Below are 20,290 nucleotides of genomic sequence, written 5' to 3' on the forward strand. Positions count from 1 at the left end.
CAGGTGGGGCCTATCCAAGCCTTTTTCTTAACACTCGTTGGAAACCTCTACTTTGTTGAGGCTACATGTAGCATGCTCTAAATTTCTTACTTTGCTTCCCATACATTTAAAGTATGTTTATTAAGTTAAATACCATCTAGGGCCACTAGATGTCACTGCCTTCAATCTGTTCCGCAAATGCCACTTGTTGGGAGCTGAGGAGCCGGCCAGACATTTCAGTGCAGGAAGAGCCCTCGCGGCGACAACCGCGAAGAGGACTTCCCGCGAGTGCGTGGGGCTAGAAGCACTTCCAGTGATTCTTTGCAAGGTTCAAAGTGAAAGTGAACAGACCAGTCAAAGACAGCTCGCGTTCAGGTGCCTGTTAAGCGGTCTATGCTGGGCCGGGAAGGGCACACGGACAGGGACCTATGGCCTCCAGACTCACCGCGCCCTCGGTCCCCGCCCGTGCCTACTGTGCCATCTGCCCGCCTGTGCTCTGCGCTGGTGCCCAGCCAGCCGCAACCCCACAGATGACCACGATGTCGACCTGCCTGTTTCCACTTTGCAGGAAAGGAGACAGAGTGAGGAGGCCAGCAACAGGCACAAAGAGCTCCTTTTTGACACGGGATCAGGGAGGCTCCACGTGGTGGCCGCAGAGGAGCTGTATTCACCCTGCCTCTTAGTTGGGGCATCACACTGGTTACAGATGGAGAAAACTAGGGCAGGACTGGAGCTAAAGGATCAGGGAAACCTTAGAATCTATAGCGAATGCTACACAACTTCCAGAGGCACATGGCCCACGAGAAAAGCCTCAGATGGAGTAAAATCTAAAAGGACTGAGTATTTGGAAACGTGTTCCTTTGGGCAAAGATGACACTTCCTAGGTCACTGCGTGATTGGCATCAACGAGGGCCTGAATTTATGTTTCTTATAATGGTTTTATAGTTCTTTGTTAAATTGTGCATTTTGTTTTTGAACTGTTCCACCGTTTAAATATTCATTGCCATTGTATCTAGACATACTCGTCTGCAGTTCAGTTCACAACAGAAATGATAATTTGTTGGAGGGATGACAGCCCAAAATAGTCCATTTGCTATAATCCAGCTGTAGTTAGAAGGGGGCAGAACACTCTAGGATGCCTAGAAGAAAGAGGGTAACAATAAAATAGCAGGTTCTACTTCTTGTTTGTACCAGTGAGTTCAAGAGCACTTGTTACTGAGGGAGATTTTCCTGTGGCTGGGCTTGGAGGCTTGTCGGTTTCCTGTTTCTGAACTCAGGCTTTTCTGATGGGGAAAAGCCTGTTAGCAACATACAGAGGACAGTATGGCTATTTCCCTTGTGAGTAAGCCTCTTTGCTAAGGGGAAAGTGGTCTTTTTCTTCTACTGGCCTCGCTAGAAATAGCAAGCCCCTGGGTGAATGAGAATTCTTGCCACTATGGGCACATTTGGACAGATTTTTTCTTTTCTGTTTCTACTTGAAATAATTCCTTGGATGACAGGATTCAAAGCTTTTCTCTATAGCTAGTGTTTGGGCTGCAGCTAAGATGGTACTAAGTGAACCAGTGCAGGGAGGATCTCACAGGGCAAAGGCAGATGCGAGCCTGGCGCAAGTCTGCTGGAGTACCGGGGCCTCGGCCTGGCGCAAGTCTGCTGGAGTACCGTGCACTGGTGAGGTCCAGAAAATTGAGGAGGTCTCAATATGGGAAAAGGCAGGCAAAAAGAGAAGTATTGTTAACCAGATCCTCAAAGCAAACCTGGAGTTTATTCCTTTAGTAAACATGGGGCACTGACTATATGCCAGACATTGCTGTGAGATGAGGAGTTTAACAGTGAACAAAACAGACAAAAGTAATCGGCTGGAGTCTGCCTTCTAGTAGGAAGAGACAAAGTGAATGAACGTAGTGAATCATATAGCTGTGGATTAGATGAGATGGGCCAAGGGGAAAACAAAGGAGGAAGGGGGATGAGGAGTGACGGGTGTGATGGTCAGGGAGTCCCACTGAGAAGGTGACATGTGTGCTTATGCATGGAGAGGACAGTGAGGAGGTGTGTGGTTGGAGAAGTGACCACGGACAATGCTGAGCTAGGTCAGAGGGTCCAGCCGGGATCTTGGTGAGCTTGGAGGTCATGCAAGCACTTCAGTTGCCATCCATGGGAGGTGGGTGGGTTTCTGCAAAGGAGTGCCAGGCTCAGACACCTGTTTTGAAATGTTAAAGGGGCAAAGGCTGAACAGAGGCTGAGGGCAGGAGATTGTGACGATCCAGGTGAGAGACTATGGTAGTGAAATCTGAGAGGTAACAGGCAGTACTGAGAAGTGGTCAGTTTCTGGATATATCTGGGTTGAATGTGGCATGAGACATAGCCCTGTGCTGGACTGACCAGAACAGCTCAAGGCAGAAAGGGTGTTGGGGGAGGTTAAATATTCAAGAACTCTGCCACCTGGTGGTTAAACCATTGGTGACTTGAAATCAGCCATGGTGGGAGTATTTACACCATGGAAATGAGCAAACACTACAGATTAGGGCTCTTGTCTTTTGTGGAGTGGGTTTCTCAGCAAAGCATGGGATGTAAGAGAAGAGGAAAGGGTGGCTCTGGGGCAAGGCTGCCTTATTGTTAAGATGAGGTTGTGCTAGCTCACTGGTGTGGACTGCTGCAGAATCCCTGCTAGTTGAACTATTCTGCTATCTGTATTTGAAGGTAGTTCTACACTGAGTAATCAACCTTTCAATTCAGGTTGATTATATGTGTTTCACATCTCTCCAGAAGAAAATAGGTATGAAAAGTACCATATGATTAAAAATAATCATGTATTTCAGGTCCACATTTTTTCTTCTCAAAATGATAGGTGATGGCTGGACCATGTTCTTTGCAGTTAAATCAGATGACACGGAGCCCATTTTGTCCCATTTGGGGGTATTTCTGTGAGATGTTTTGAACAAAAACATGGCCTGTGAACCAGCCTTCTTCTGGTGCACTCTCAAACTGCCTCTCCGTCTATCCTAATCTGTACCTTTTAAGGATGCTAATGAATTAAATGCAGTGCTCCCCAGCATTTTGAAACATATCATGGGGTACACCCCAAAGTTCAATGGGATTGATTTTTGTCACCCTATGATTTTGACTTGGATATATTTGGTTGTATCAAATTACTCTGTTGTCATGAACATCTGGGATTAATTTCTTTTTTTTTTTTTTTTTGAGATAGGGTATTGCCCTGTTGCCCAGTTGCCCAGGCTGGAGGGCAGCAGTGTGATTACAGCTCACTGCAGCCTTGACCTCCCAGGCTCAAGTGATCCTCCCACCTCAGCCTCCCGAGTAGCTAGGACTACATGCATGCACCACCACCATGCCCGGCTAATTTTTTGCTTTTTTTGTGGAGATGAAGTCTCATGATGATGCCCAGGCTGGTCTCAGACTCCTGGCCTCAAGCGATTCTCCCACCTTAACCTCCCAAAGTGCTGGGATTACAAGCATAAGCCAGCATGCCTGGCCCTTGGGATTAAATTTTAGTTAGAATTTAGCCCTGGCCGAGGCTTTATATGGTGGGCATTCTTTAGTGCCCAGGGAAAGTCCTGTTGCCGTTTAGAACTGGCAGAGCAGAAGTGATTAGAATGCACAGATCTTCCTTTTGGGACTAACAAAAACACTGGAAATTTTAAAAGAACCGACTTTTCTGTGAAGTTTCCAGAACTGTCACCTACTACATGGACTGACCGACAGTCCATATCCATCAGCATGGGGCATTCCAGCTGGGAGCTCAGAGGTGTGGATCTGCTGTGAGGGCTGGGTAGGCCAGGCGTCTAGGCCCTGGAGCCAGGAAGTCCAGGCACCATCCACATCTGGCTCTGACTCACTCTTTTGGATGGAAAAAGCCAAGGTGGCCTTGCAGCCTCAGTGAGGACTTTGCAAGGATTGGCTACTGTGGGTCCTGTGCTGCCTGGGGTGCAGCTGTTGCTGTTTGTCCTCCCCCAGGAGGAGGAGTGCCCTTCGGTATGTGCTCTGCTGCCGAGGCCTGCTAGGCCTGCACAGGGCTGTGGTGAGGGTCCCTGGTAGCAGGGTTTTGGGTGTGGACCAACCTGGGTTTGCATCCCACTCTGTGTGCCCACTCTGCAGCCCTGGGCACGCAATTCACCCCGCCTGGTGTCTGTCTCCCTGTGGGCCAGCGCTGATTAACATGGATTTCAGCAAGACCATTTAGATTCTTGGCTGGCATATGGTCACTTGCCAGAACTCAGGTGAGGCGGCATGTTTGGGAGTGTGCAGGGAGCATCCGTGATCTTCCTGAAGTCCGAGGAGTGCTCCTGTCATTAAGGGGTGAGGCTGCAGAAAACTTGCTACCGAGCCATGGGGAGATGCAGGCAGCACTGGCTTCAGTGAGAGTCAGGGCCACGGCGGGAATGTGCAAAGAAAATGAGATCCCCAGTTCTGGCACCAAACGAGGTTGTCCCCACACACAGGAAGGAAAGGCTGGGCAGGGTGAGAAATCACACGCGATGTCAGCAGACATGCTGCTGTAGATCAGACCAGGTCTCAGGAGCTCTCTGAGTGATCTTGGCCAAGGTGCTTCCCCTCCAGGCCTCTGTGACTTCTGTAAAACCAGGAGGTTGACAACAATCCTCTGGAAGCCCCAGTCATTGCGGATTCTGAGTGGAGACAGGGCAGAGGGTGGAGGGTCCCTTTCAGGGGATGGGCGTGTGGACACATTTCCTGCGGGGCTGACTGTGAGTGAGTCCTGAGGGAGAGCGCATTCCGGGTGGGGCTGGCTGCAGAGGAGACTCAATGTTGGGCTACAGGAGCCCCGGGGGTTGCGATGACAGCTGGGGATGGGGAGACTGGGCCTCAGGTGGTGCTGACAGCACTGGTGTTTGCACTCTGCGATTCCCAGCTCATCCGAGTGGAGATTTGGGCTATAAGGAAACTTGCTGCTGAGTCTTGTTGGCCTGGGCTCCGCCATGGCTGGTGGCTCCCCTGATGGTCGGTGGAAGGGCTGAGAAAACCGATTCCACCAAAGGTAAGAGGGATGCATGCGGACTGTGCTGGGTTCCTCTCAGAGCAGCCCTTCTGTTCTGTGTGCACCACAGGTGCTGGTTAATTTTAGGTGTCCACTTGACTAGGCCATGGGCTGCCCAGAGATTTATCAAACATTATTTTTGGTGTTCCTGTGAAGATGTTTCTGGGTGAGATTAATATCTAAGTCAGTAGATGGAGTAAAGTTGAGCGCCTCTCCCGGTGTTCAGGGCCTCATACAACCAGTTGAAGGCCTGACTAGAACAAAAGACCGACCTCCCCAAAGCATGAGAGAATCCTCCTGCCTGGAGGCCTTCATCCTGGAATATCACCTCTTCCTCATTCCACAGCAGATTCTAGCTTTCAGGCTCAAATGGAATGTTGGCATTGCAGAGGGCCAGGCCCATATCACATGAAGCAATTCCTTATACTAAATCCCTCCCCCGCTCCCATTCTGTGTGTGTGTGTGTGTGTGTGTGTGTATCCTATTGGTTCCTTTTCTCTGGAAAACCCTGACTAACACAAAGTATGTGATGATCTTCCATGCTGGGGTTGTCACTGTTATGAGGGGAGGCCAGTCGGTTGTGTCTGTGAAGCAGTGTGTCTTGAGGCTTACTCCCTGAGCCTGCAGGCTTCCACCCAGGAAATGAACTCCCAGAAGTAAGTGCCTGAGTCACATCTAGGAGTTTGGATTGCACCACAGAGATGCTGGGAGCATAGATCAAAAGCCTTCTCCTCCTCCACAGAGATTAGGAGAGAAATAGCACAGGCTAATGCCCACAGCTTCTCCTTTCCTTACTACTGACATTGACTATTCAGAGCAAATATGTCTGGGGTAAGTAAGGTAATCCACAGACACATTCTCAAAAGTTTTGAAAGAAAGATGCTGGAGAAATATTTAGTATTATTACCATTATTATTTCTGGATTTAATTCTACCTACATTTAAAGAAAATGAAGAATAAGGTTCTATGACCTATGTGTTTTTGGCAAAAATGTTTAAAATTTCCCCTGGCACGAATTGAAAAAATCTTTCATAATTCTCAGGTCAGACATATAAATATTCTAAACAAAAGCTCGTTAGTACTACCCACTCCACCATCTATTGAGTTAAGACTGGCTAATCCAGAGGTTGACACAGTTAAATGAAAGGGTTCATTTGGAACTGTTAACACCTTGCAATAACACCTTGCACTTATATAGAGCCTTTCATGCTGAAGGATTGCAAAGTGCTCTGCAGACAGTGTATAAATAGAAATGCCTCCCCCACCTCTAAAGGCAGCCTTCTTGCAGGCACAATGTGACCAAAACATCACCCCACAGTCTTTTTGTTGAAGGAGAACATTGCAGACTATTTTCTCCATTTCAAACTGAGTGAGTTCTTTCCTTGCATGGTTTGATTTTCTGATTCTCTGATACCAACTGGGTGTCCAGTGATTCAATTCAATTCTGACACCAATTCTCCAGAGTAACCCAGACCCCACAAATTAAGGGCTCTGTCGTGCAAGAATGCCTATCATCTCAGATGCCAGCTGCAAGCAGTGGGTGCCCAGGTTACCCACACTATTGTCCCATTGGGCTACAAACTGGGGATACCCACGAATCCCCTCTGAGGTTCGATAGTTTACTATAATGGTTTACAGAACTCAGGAAACATTTTACTTTAATGATTACCAGTTTATTGGGAAGGATACAATTTAGGAACAGCCAAATGGCAGAGATGCATAGGGCAAGGTGTGGGGAAGGGAGTGCCCTCTCTGGGTGTATCACCCTCCCAGCCCCTCCATGTGTTCAACAACTGGGAAGCACTCTAAGCCTTTCGTTTAAGGGTTTTTAATGGGGGTTCCATGTTGTAGGCATGCTTGGTTAAATTACCGGCCATTGGTGATTGAACTCAATTTCCAGATCCTGCCCCAGGGTGTGGAGTTGAGAGTTACAACTCTCTAATCATGTGGTTGGTTCCTGGGCAACCAGCCCCATCCTGAAACTGTCTAGGGTCCACCAAAACTTACCTCAATGGTATAAACTCAGGTGTGGTGGAAAGGGGCTTGTTATGAATAACAGAAGACATTCCTCTCACCCCTGTCACTCAGGATTGTAAGTGATAGGAACTTTGTCCCCAGAAACTGGGGACAAAAGCCAAACATGTATTTTCCATTGTGTCATGCAAATGACAGGGTGTCTCATATGACCAGTATGGGTCATGTTGGCATGAAGCAGGGTACTGCTATGAGCTTGTCGCCTCTCATGGAAGGGGTTCTGGGGAATCTGAAATGGCTTTCAGATACCCTCCATATAAGCACTGTTCAATAGAATTTCTATGTTGATGAAAATGTTCTATAACATGCACTATCCAATATGGTAGTACTAGTCACATACAGCTGTGAGTACCTGACATGTAGCTGGTTATGACTGCAATACTATTTTATTGTGATTACTTTAATTTCAATCAGCTTACATTTAGTGGGTCCCCTGTGTTTCATGGCTGCATTGTGTGAAGTTCTACAGCACAGACCCTCTAGAAATGACCGATGACCATATGTGTGGGTGGGGTGGTGGTGGCTCAGGAGCAGTCATCATGACCGCATTGCTTACCCCCCCCTACCCCCCGCCCTGGAGCTGTAACTCAAAGTGAAATGGATGCTGGTCTCTGCAGAAAGTGTAGTATGGGACTCATTGATCCATCGAACCATCCATCTATTCATCCATTTATCCTTTGAACAGATATTTCTTGAGTACATTCAACACTTGGTCACATTCAAAGCTTTTCCAGGTAAATGGAGATTTTTACATTTAGAGTTGCCCAACAATTCTTTATATAGATGCAGAATCAAATTATGAATGAAAGTGAAGTTAATCATTAAAATTACCTTTAAAAGTACTTCTCCCAAAAGTGAGTGCTCATTGAGAGGGTGATTCTGAGCGGGAGGAGAGGTAGGAATGACATGATAACACCAGGTGTTAAGTGAACAAGACAGTGGTGTCCTGGACATGGAAATGTGTTTAAAGTTCGTGAAAATGACTCCTGAAGAAAAGCAGTTGGTAATCCTGGCAACAGTGAAGGCACTGGTGATGGGGGGAAGCTGTGTGGTGTGGATGGCAGTATTTTACAGAGCTAAGTTTATTTTTGCCCAAGTGAAATTGTGGCTTATAAAGAGGAATGAGAAGGCAGGAGCCCTTGAAGCAAAGTACAGTACGTAGACTGAGATGCAACTCCAGAGAAATGGCAAGAGCAATGAGCAGGGGAAGATGGAGAGATGCACTGGGCACAGGACCCGGGGGAGGGCTCAGCAGGAAGTTGGGTGGACTGGCTGTGCAGCCCACGCAACCTCTGTGTCCCCAAGTCTACGAATTCAGAGGAAGGAGCAGACTCAGAGGTCAAGGAGAAGGCTGCACCCAGGCCTGAGAGGCCTGTGAGGGCTGGGAAGGAAGATTTATAGGAAGAGCTGGATCAGGGCAGGCCCTGGAAAGAAGGCGGCCTCTTCCTTTCACCATATACAAAAATCAACTCAAGATGGATTACAGCCTGAAATGTAAGACCTAAAACTATAGAGACCATAGAAGAAAACCTAGGAAATACCATTCTGGACGTAGGCATTGGCAATGATTTCATGACGAAGTCCCCCAAAGCAATTGCAACCCAAAGAAAAATAGACAAGTGGGACCTAATTAATCTAAACAGCTTCTGCACAGCAAGGGAAACTATCAACAGAGTAAACAGATAACCTATGAAATGGGAGAAAATATTTGCAAACTGTGTATCTGACAAAGGTCTAATATCCACCATCTATAAGGAAATTAAACAAATTTACAAGAGAAAAACAACCCCACTAAAAAATGGGCAAAGAACATTAACAGATACTTCTCAAAGGAAGATATGCATGTTCATGGCCAACAGGCATATGAAAAATGCTCGGCATCACTGATCATTAGAGAAATGCAAATCAAAACCACAGTGAGGTACCATCTCACACCAATCAAAATGGCGATTATTAAAAAGTAAAAAAATATTATAACAGATCCTGATGAAGTTGTGGAGAAAAAGGAATGCTTATACACTGCTGGTGGGAATGTAAATTAGTTCAGCCACTGTGGAAAGCAGTCTGGAGATTTCTGAAAGAACTTAGGACTACCATTTGACCCAGCAATCCCGTTACTGCATATATACCCAAAGGAATAGATGTTGTTCTATCATGCACATATATGTTCATTGCAGCACTATTCACAATAGCAAAGACATGGAATCAACCTAAATGCCCCTCAATGATAGACTGGATAAAGAAAATGTGGTACCTATACACTATGGAATATCATGCAGCCATAAAAGAACTTCAAAATCATGTCCTTTGCAGCAACATGGATGCAGCTAGAGGCAATTATCCAAAACAAATTAGTGGAGGAACAGAAAACCAGATATCACGTGGTCTTACTTGTGAGTAGAAGCTAAATGATGAGAATACATGGACGTAAAGATGGCAACAACACACACTGGGGCCATTGGAGGCCGGAGGGTGGGAGGAAGGAGAGGATTGAAAAACTACCTATCAGATACTATGCTCACTACCTGGGTGATGGAATCATTTGTACACCAAACCCCTGTGACACCTAATCTACCCATGTAACAAAGCTACACACGAACTCCCTGAACCTAAAATAAAAGTTGAGAAAAGAAAAAAGAAAAACCTTGCTTCTTTTCTCTCACAAAATCTTTAAAATTTGACTCCTATCTAAGGACATAGGGAATGAAGGCAATTAATGGTAATTTAGTAAAATGTTTCATTCAGTGTTTAGAAGTTGATTTCTTCAGCAGTGTTTCACGTTGGCTTTGGAGGTGGCAGACTCCGTTTGTCTGTCATACACATGAAGTTTGACCAGCACACAGGCATTTTCACGTCCTGCTCAGAACCAAGTTTATATCCCATTTTAACTAGGTGAAAACTGACTCTCCAAGGAAAATTTATCTGGGGGGCACCTTGCCACTTTTTCAGCAAGTGGGGGCGTGGTGGGGGTGGCTGCTGAGGCTCAGGAAGTTGCAATCAAGGTGGGTGGGCTATTTGGGGTTAGAGTGAGCCATCTCACAGGCTTCCAATGAGCCCAGTCAAGCTTGCTTTGTCAACATCGTCTTCTGAACAGCTGTAGATCATGCCGCCATCTGTGCCTGGCCTCTCCCACAGGAGCATCCTCTCAACCAGGGCTAAAGCCAGCACATGAGTCTAATGTCCACTAACTAGGGCCAGAAGCCCAACTGCAGGGAAGGGTGCTGCGCCCTACCCCGGTCCGGCCCAGATTCCCAGTTCCTGGGCCCCACCCAGCTGGGAAAGCCTAGGGTCCTTGCTCAGTGACGGGACTCACTTTTCCCGTGGTGGAGGGCCTGGCCTGGGCGTAAATGTCTGAAGGGCCTACTGGACGGCCCCCTCGGGACACCGAGACTGAGGATTCGCAGCCCTGCAGGGACGGGCTCCTTCCCTGAGCTCTTCCTTGCATTTGCTCAACATGGCTTGATGGGCCTTTAACGGAGAAGGAATCCTTCCGAGGGTCGATTTCACGTCCTCATACTTCTTTTGGCAATTGAAGAGAAATTTCTCATTGGATCTTGCCTCCTCAGAGCTTCACTGCTAATGGAAAGATTTATTGTCAACCTTAAAATGATTTTAAAAATTACCAATTATTTTTCAGGAAATGTATGATTTTTCTGGATGAGGAGTCCTTCAGAGACTTATTTAGCTGTGTGATCTTGAGCAAGTTGTTATCTTTTTTGAACCCAAAACTGAGCTTCTTTAAAAGGAAGCAGTTGTACTAGTGGACTGCTCAGAGCTATTCCAGTCTCAAAATTCCGTGATTCTGTATTTTCATAATCAGAAAAACCATGCATGTATATGGGTTCAGGTGATAATACTAAAAATCATGCTGGGATTCAGACGGCTGATTCCAGATCCTTTCCTGAGATCAGACTTGATAAAAGACAGGAGCATTGAAAGCTGAGCAGAAACTAATAGAGAAAAAAGGAATTTAAAGCTGTCAGAAATGAACTGCATGGACTGGAGTGGATTTGGATCTCTGTTCTGCTGCCTCCTCTCTGTATGACTTTGGGTGCATTTCCCAGCTTCTGCTTCCATTTCCTGATCTATAACACGGGGCCCCAGTTCCCAGGGCTGTTTGGATGCCTAAAGCAGCCAGAAGACCCGCCCAGGGAGGGGCTGCTGAAGGCTCTCCACTTTCACTAATGATGAGTTTTGATACGCCATGCTCTGGGTATCTGTGGCTTGGAGTGATTCTTCCCTTAGTTCAAGATCAATCTGAGTTTGGGAGTGGAAGGAAGTGAAGGTAGGAGTGGCATTTTAGTCTTGGCTTTCACAAGTTGGTGAAGCAGTGGGAAGTGTCGCCCACTTTTATGGATCTCTGTCTAGGGACCTCTGTGAAAGAGCCATGACTGCCCTAACACTTTGAAAAGCTACTTTTTTTTTTTTTTTCCTTTTGGCTCTGCAGTTTACATGGCTTTTGAAAAAGGCACTGACTTTTTTTTGAAAGGGCATAGTATGTATTTTCAGGTTTTTACTGACTTATATAGTTACTTTTTCTTAAGGTTTTAAAAAGGTTCTCTTTCAGGGTGACCCCAGTTGGCCTCACAGTCCTAAATGTCTCTGTGATAACTTATTCCCTGGTCTAAATATAGTTGAGAAATGCAATGTAGTCTGTAAAATCTTCCAATGGCCTTTCAATGATTCCGTCATCAACCGGGGCATGGGCATGGACTCCATGGAGGGCACTGTGCCATCCTCTTTATACCACCAGGTCCCTGCACCTCTTGAGGGCTAGAGCTTTCATGCAGCACCCTTCCGCCCTTATGGGCTGTGCCTGAGGCCCTAGGGATCTGTGAGTGTCCTTCCTCCAGTGCTCTGGAGGTTTCTCCTGAGCCAGGGGTGCTCTGGGTAGAGTTAGTGCTGGCTTTCTCCTAATTTGTAATTCCTCTCCAGATCTACATGCTGTGGGTTCATCTTTTGCGAATGTACATAATACCTTGATTACTACACAGTGCTTACTTAAAAATAAAAGTTTGAGTTTGCTTAGACTAAAAGTCACATACAATAAGACCATTCAAAAAAGGATAAAGAATAAAAACCAGAGACTGAAAGGGAAGATGTAATTGTAGTTAGAGACACTTGTTTCTTTTAGTCCTAGTTCATCTTTGAAATGGCTAGCAACTGGGATAGACAGGTAGATAGAGATTGAAACTAAATAAAGCACCATGAGTTCCATGGTTTCCCTTATGTCATGAATAAAAGTAGACCAGTTTGAACCTTGACATAGGTGTTTGGTCCTCAGTTCTCAGCAAAATCATGAATGTGTCTCTATACAGCAGAGTTTGACCATGCAGTAGGTGGACCTTTCACAGAAATGCTACAAGAGTTTCAAGGTTGTTATTCTCTGCAGGTCTACTTCTCATATTTTATCTTGTCTATCACAATGAGAGGAGACATTCTGAGGCCACCTACTCTAGAAGGTAAGATGAGTCAAGAATAATGAGAGGGCCTCAATAGGAAATTCTGCTGTGCAGAGAGTGCTGTGGTCCTGGGTAACTGAGGTGCTCCCACCCACCTGCTTTAAGAATTCAGACGGATTTTTAAGTGTGATGGGAGGTGAGTGGGAGGAGAGTTAAATTCTGTGGTATACTACTTCAAATAGTGTTTGAATCACTAACCCCAAAGCACACATGTATGGGGTGCGGGATTCTGATGAATGCAGCTATCATTCAGGACAACTGTGTCCTTGCAGGACAACTGTGACTCACTGAAATGTGTAATTTTAAACAGAAGTGGTCTTGCAGAGATTGTCGTCTTGTTGGCAGGAGAATGGCACCTTACTGAGTAAGAATGAGGACTGCAAGAGGAGGGGGCACAAGAAGCCTGAGAGGAAAAAAAGCAGTGAGACATCTTCAGTCTTCCAGCCAGGTAGGTACAATACACACTGTCCTCTCCCAGATTGTTACATCTGTTTCTTTGACTGTAGAAATAGCCCCTGGCCTCTGCCCTCCGAAGTATCCAGGGCTGTCTGCTTCATCACGTTGAGAGCTCATTTCCTGGCCAGCTCATCCTCTGAGCCCAGGTCCTGTTTCTGTCTTTGAACATAACCTGGGCCATCACAGAGAGGGTTTGAGCTCTTTTCCCTCTCCTTTTTCTTGCCTCTCCAAATAATCCCAGAAGTGCAACTCATCAAACCACACCTCTGCTGCTGGACCCGGCCAGGGCCCAGGCAGCCAGCAGCCCATAGTGCCAGCTCTGGAGCGTCTGCAAAAGGAACAGGAATCAGCCCCAGAAATGCAGGCGTGGGAAGAGTGTGTGCCTGGGAAAGGCATAAGGTGTGAGGTGTCTGTTTGCCAAACAGCCCACTTAGCCATGTTTTCCAGTGTTGGTGCCGCCTGGAGACAGAATGAGAAAACACTCAAAGTACTCCTCTGTCCAAGAATAATGAGGCTCACTTTCTCGAAAAACCTGTGATCTGTGAGAACTGGACTTCGGCAGTTAACTGTGCCATTGTGGTTCTAAGGGTAATTGATTTATTTTTTCATACAACAAAAAACCCTTCTCTATGTCCTAGGTATTCAACTATCAGATCCAGGCAAACAGGTAGTGTGCTTAAAAGAGTAAAAAAGATGTTCACATTGGGGGCATGGGAATGGTCCCCCCCAACCCCTGCTCTGAGTTGCTCACCTCCAGCAGTCCTTCCCAGATTGAACACTAGCGAGCAGCTGACAGCACCTTGGAACCCTGTGTGGACTTGCTCACTCCCGCAGGTGAGCCCAGCTCCACACTTCTAACTGGCTACACAAAATGGGTTATGAACCCATTGTCAAGAGTTGTCAGTTCTGGGCAGATGTGCTCTGTGGAAACATCTCCCTCCCATGAGATAATGAGATGGCAATTAAAGCAGGACCTGAGAATGAGCCCAGACAGGGGTGGAGTGACAGAGGGGCAGGTCAGATGGGAGAGAAAGATTTTTTTGTTTTAACTTTTATTTTAAGTTCAGGGGTACAAGTGCAGGTTTGTTACATAGGTAAACTTGTGCTATGGGGATTGTCGTATCGATTATTTCATTTCCTAGGTATTAAGCCTAGTACTCATTAGTTGTTTTTCCTGGTCATCCCCCTCCTGCCACCTGTCACCCTCTGAAAAGCCCCAGGTGTATTGCTCCCCTCTATGTGTCCATGTGTTCTCATCATTTAGTTCCCACTTATAAGTGAGAACATGTGGTATTTGGTTTTCTGTTCCTGTGCTAGTTTGCTAAGGATAATGGCCTCCAGCTCCAGCTTACGGGCAGGGGTGGAACCATGTGTATAAGAATCTGATTTGGTTCTTGGAATCTGGGCACTGCTGATTTTTAGTCATCATCGGTGATACTCCCATTATGCTTGACCACAGGGCTGCACACTAAGTTTATTTGATTACCCTTCTTTGGCCTCTTCACTTCCCAGAAATGGGACTTTCTGCTTCTGTAGGGCATAGCCAGAAGTGTCTGGGGCTAGGATATTAAAGGGAAAAAGCAGTAGCCATGGGGAAGGCCAACTCTAATATCCAAAAGGACCCTATCTGATAGGCAGGGGGTGGGTAGTGGCAGGAACCTTTGATAATGACAATACTTGAGGCCTGAAGAGTGGCAACACCTTAGTGCAGCATGGTCTCTGTAGAGGGGGGTCTTGGCTAGCAGCTGGAAGTGTGTTCTTTGGTGTCTAAATGGGAGGGTTCTGCCAAGGACTAAGCTTCTGCTCAGCAGTCTAGCTTTAAAAGGGGGAAGCTGGATAATTAGCAGAGTCTGGTGGGACTGTCAAATAGTTGGTTGGACAACTTGAAAACTGGAGAAAGTTTAGCTTGAAGCCTCAGATCCTCAGCAGTTGCAACCTCAGTAGATATACTGTGCTGTGCCTGGTTCTGAGGTCTGTACGTTAGAATCACTGGAAGAACTTAATACTGATGGCCAGCCTCACCAGCTGAATGTTTGAGCAGAAACTCTGGGATGGAGCTGATATTTTGGCATTTTTAGAAGCTACAATGATGACTCTAATGCACAGTTAAAGGTGAGTTACGCCAGTTACTAAATGCTCCTGTTAATCCCAACTCCTCTCACTGCTACAATGTGGCTGTGAGTGCACTGCCTCTCCTAGTCACAACTGGCTCAATAATGGAGCAGGCATTACTATATCTCTATACTATATCTCATTATATCTCATTACTATAACTACCTTAAGTTAGTACACATCTGAAGTAGATTTTGATAAGTTACCAGATATATGTAAACCTTAGAGGAACACCAAAAACAAAAACCTGAAGAAATCGTTAAAGGAATAAAATGTTACACTAGAAAATATTCAGTTAAGTAGTAAAGGAGTAATAGACAAAGAGAAACAAAATGTAAAATGACAGACATAAATGTAACTGCACCAATAATAACATTAAATGTGAATGAATAAAACAATAATAAAATAACAATCTGAAAGGTACAACTTGTAATCCTGGATAAAAATATAGGATTAAGTGTATGCTCTCTACAGGGACACAATTTAGAGTACAAGATATAAATAGATTGAAAGTAAAAAGATGGTAAAGATATATTTTGCAAACAGCAACCATTAATAAAGCTGGAGTTGCTATACTATCAGACAAAATTGACTTTAAGATAAACATGTTGCTAGAGATAAAGAGGGACATTTTATAATAATAAAAGGTCAATCCATGAAAAAGATATAACAATTATAAACATATATACACCCGAACACTCTAAGAAACATCAACAAGATGGCAGAATAGGAGGTTCCATCCCTCAACCCTCTGGTACCCGCAGAAACACTGGTTTTAATAACCACTTAAGTGACAATACCTTTATGGAAACCCAGAAGACTAGCTTAGAGGTTCCGGCAACATGGGGGAGCAAAAAAATCCAAGAATAGAAGCATTGAAGAGGGTGAGAAGAGCAGTTTCATTTTTTGTGTGTCATCCCTCCCTGAAGGCAGCACAGATCAGTGCCAAAAGAAACCCTCAGCCTACAATTTCTTCCATGGAGGAAAGTAAGAGCAAAGTGAGTTCCTGGCTTCCTTGGCTGCTATGATCTGAATGAATGTCCCCCTCAAATTCGTATGCTGAAATCTAATCTCTAACGTGATGGTAGTAAGAGACGGTGCCTTTGAGAGATGATTAAATCATGAGGGTGTAGCTCTCATGAATGGGATTAGTGTCCTAATAAAAAAGGCACCCGAGAGCTGCCCAACCCCTTCTACCAAGTGAGGACACCACTAGAAGTCACTATCTGTGAGTAATGGGCCCTCATCAGAAACTGAGTCTGTCTGATACTTGATCTTGGACTTTCCAGCCTGTGATAAACATTTATTTCTCACAGTTATTTATAAGCCACCCAGGTTATGATATCTTATTATAGCAACCTAAATAAACTCAGAAACAAATCTTGTGGGATACTGCCCAGGAAACTCACTTTTGTCTCACCCCATCCAGAATGCTACGGGGATTGGCACAGCTGAATTGCCTGGGAGCAGCAGGAGCAGAGAAAACGGGGCAGGGTTTCACAGCAGTCTGTGCATGACACTCTCATACAGCTGCAGATCCTACTGGTCAGCTCAGAGACTTCACCAGGAGCCCCACCAGGCTCACCCCATGAGCCCTGTGGGGTATCTGTTAGATAAGGGACCCCCAACTAGCTTATGAGTGTCTGCACCATAATGGCCAGCACATGTGATCCCTCTCAGATAGCTTCCCATGCTCCCCTGCAGGTGGAATGCGCATTCCCACACAGACAGCACATAGATATCAGCAGCTGTCTCAGCTCTGCTGAATTGGTAGAAGATACACAACCTTAAACACTTCAGGGTGCTACCCTAGGGAAAACAAATGGGAGGCTGTCAGTACTTGGTCTGGTTTTACAAGATTAAGAGGATTTGAGAGAAAGCACACAATCCTAAGACCGCCCCCTGCCCCCACTCTGGGGGAAAATGGAAGAGTGGAGTGAATGTAGTCATAAAGAGATATGAGAGACCCCCAGAATCTCTAGCCAGGCTGACTGGTGAAGATCTTTCTCTGCTGAAGCTAGTCAGTTAAGACCGGAGGAAGTGACTGCTTCTTCAAATGCAAAGATAACAGTGCAAGGCGTCAAGGGACATGAAAAGTAAGAAAATATGACACTACTAAAGAAACGAAATAAATCTCCAGTTGTTGACCCCAAATAAATAAAGATGTATAAATTGCCTGACATAACCTACAGAATGGGAGAAAATTTTTGCAATCTGCTCATCTGACAAAGGGCTAATATCCAGAACCTACAAAGAACTCAAACAAATTTACAAGAAAAAAATAACCCCATCAAAAAGTGGGCAAAGGATATGAACAGACACTTCTCAAAAAGAAGACATTTATGCAGCCAATTGACACATGAAAAAATGCTCATCATCACCCGCCATCAGAGAAATGCAAATCAAAACCACAATGAGATACCATCTCACACCAGTTAGAATGGTGATCATTAAAAAGTCAGGAAACAACAGGTGCTGGAGAGGATGTGGAGAAATAGGAACACTTTTACACTGTTGGTGGGACTGTAAACTAGTTCAACCATTGTGGAAGACAGTGTGGCGATTCCTCAAAGATCTAGAACTAGAAATACCATTTGACCCAGCCATCCCATTACTGGGTATATACCCAAAGGATTATAAATCATGCTGCTATAAAGACACATGCACACGTATGTTTATTGCAGCACTATTCACAGTAGCAAAGACTTGGAACCAACCCAAATGTCCATCAATGACAGACTGGATTAAGAAAATGTGGCATAGATACACCATGGAATACTATGCAGCCATAAAAAAGGATGAGTTCATGTCCTTTGTAGGGACAAGGATGCAGCTGAGAACCATCATTCTCAGCAAACTATGGCAAGGACAGAAAACCAAACACTGCATGTTCTCACTCATAGATGGGAATTGAACAATGAGAACACTTGGACACAGGAAGGGGAACATCACACACTGGGGCCTGTTGTGGGGTCGGGGGAGGGGGGAAGGGATAGCATTAGGAGATATACTTAATGTAAATGATGAGTTAATGGCTGCAGCACACCAACATGGCACATGTATACATATGTAACAAATCTGCACATTGTGCACATGAACCCTAAAGTGTATAATAATAATAAAAAGAAAACCAAAATTGATGTTTAAAGACCAGAAAACAAATAAATAAATAAATACATTGCCTGACAAAGAATTCAAATTAATTTTCTTAAAGAAGTTCAGTGAGCTACAAGAGAATATGGATAGAGAACTAAATAAAATAAGAAAAACAATGCATGAACAAAATGAGAAATTTAATAAAGAGTTAGAAACTATAAAAAAGAACCAAACAGCAATTTGGGAGCTGAAGAAGACAATGAATGAACTGAAGTTACATATCAAGTGAACAATGTAACTTTACACCTCAAGGAAATTTAAAAAGAAGAGCAAACTAACTGCAAAGTTAGCAGAGGATTAGCAAAGATTAGTAATAAAGATTAGAGCAGAAACAAATGAATAGAGACTAGAGGGACAATAAAAAGGTCAAGGAAACTGAGCTGGTCTTTTGCAAAGATAAACAAAATTTTAAAAAACCTTTAGCTAGAGTAACTAAGACAAGACTTAAAATTATAAACAAAAGAGAAAACATTACAACTGATACCACAGTAGTATGTCTGATCATAAAAGACTACTGTGAACAATTACATACCAAAAAATTGTATAGTCTAGAAGAAATAAATAAATTCCTGGAAACACAACATACTGAAATCGAGTTATGAAGAAATAGAAAATCTGAATACATCATTAACAAGTAAGAGATTGAACCAGTTATCAAAAACTTCCCAACCAAGAAAAGCCAAGGATCAAATGGCTTCACTGGTAAATTTTACCAAAAATATAAAGAGTTAATGCTAATTATTCTCAAATTCTTCCACAAAAATTGAAGAGGAGGAAACAATTCTAAGCTTGCTTTACCAAGCCAAAGCCAGACAAGGACATCACGTAGGAGAAAATTATAGGCCAATATTTCTGATGGACATTGTTGTAAAAATCTTGAACAAAATATTAGCAAACTAAACTGAACAGCACATTAAATGATCACACAATATAAGGAATTTATTCCTGGGATGCAAGATTGGTTTAACATATGCAAATCAACATAATATGCCATATTAACAGAATAAAGGATAAAAGTCATATGATAACCTCAATAGATGCAGAAAAAACATTTGATAAAATTTAACATCCTTTCATGATAACAGGTCTCAACAAATTAGGTTTAGAAGGAATGCACCTTAACCTAATATGGGTCATATATAACAAGCCCACAGCTAACATTATACTCAATGACAAAAAACTAAAAGCTTTTCTGTTAAGATTAAAAGCAAAACAAAGATGTCCACTCTCACTAATTTTATTCAAAATAGTACTGGAAGTTCTAGCTAGAGCAATTAAGCAAGAAAGGAAATAAGAAATATTCAAATCAGAAAGGAGGAAGAAAGACTGCCTTTGTTGTAGATAAGATGATTTTATATACAGAAAACCCAAGACTCTACCAAAAACTGTTAAACACATAAAAATCAGTTGCAGCTTTATATACCAACAATGAACTATCTGAATAAGAAATTTAGAAACAATCTCATTTACAATAACATCAAAAGAATAAAATACTTAGGAATAAATTTAACTAAGGAGGTGAAAGATTTTTACCCTCAAAACTATAAAACATTGATGAAAGAAACTGAAAATGTCCATAGTAAAAACAGAAATCAAGACTTTAAAAAGTCACTGAAAACCATGGAATTACGAGGAAATTAAACAACCTGCTCCCAAATGACTTTTGGGCTAGTAATGAAATTAAGGCAAAAATCAAGAAGTTATTTGAAACTAGTGAAAACAAAGATAAAACACATCAGAATCACTGGGACACAGCTAAGGCAGTGTTAAGGAAATTTCTAGGATTAAATAGCCACATCAAAAAGTTAGAACAGGCCGGGCGTGGTGGCTCAAGCCTGTAATCCCAGCACTTTGGGAGGCCGAGACGAGCAGATCATGAGGTCAGGAGATCGAGACCATCCTGGCTAACATGGTGAAACCCTGTCTCTACTAAAAACTACAAAAAACTAGCCGGGCGAGGTGGCGGGCACCTGTAGTCCCAGCTACCCGGGAGGCTGAGCCAGGAGAATGGCGTGAACCCGGGAGGCGGAGCTTGCAGTGAGCTGAGATCTGGCCACAGTACTCCAGCCTGGGTGACAGA

General features: G+C 44.2%; 1 long non-coding RNA gene across 1 annotated transcript in view; it reads left to right on the forward strand.

Moving 5' to 3' along the window:
• The window catches only part of LOC113225153, a 193,078-nt gene that overhangs the window by 57,572 nt on the left and 115,216 nt on the right, over window positions 1-20,290 (forward strand). Inside the window, exon 2 of the long non-coding RNA XR_003309779.1 lies at window positions 12,832-12,934. This is a non-coding gene — a long non-coding RNA (uncharacterized LOC113225153). The remainder of the gene's footprint in view (window positions 1-12,831; window positions 12,935-20,290) is intronic.

The sequence above is a fragment of the Piliocolobus tephrosceles genome, chromosome 7 (genome assembly GCF_002776525.5).
Source record: "Piliocolobus tephrosceles isolate RC106 chromosome 7, ASM277652v3, whole genome shotgun sequence".
Taxonomy (NCBI): Eukaryota; Metazoa; Chordata; class Mammalia; order Primates; family Cercopithecidae; genus Piliocolobus; species Piliocolobus tephrosceles.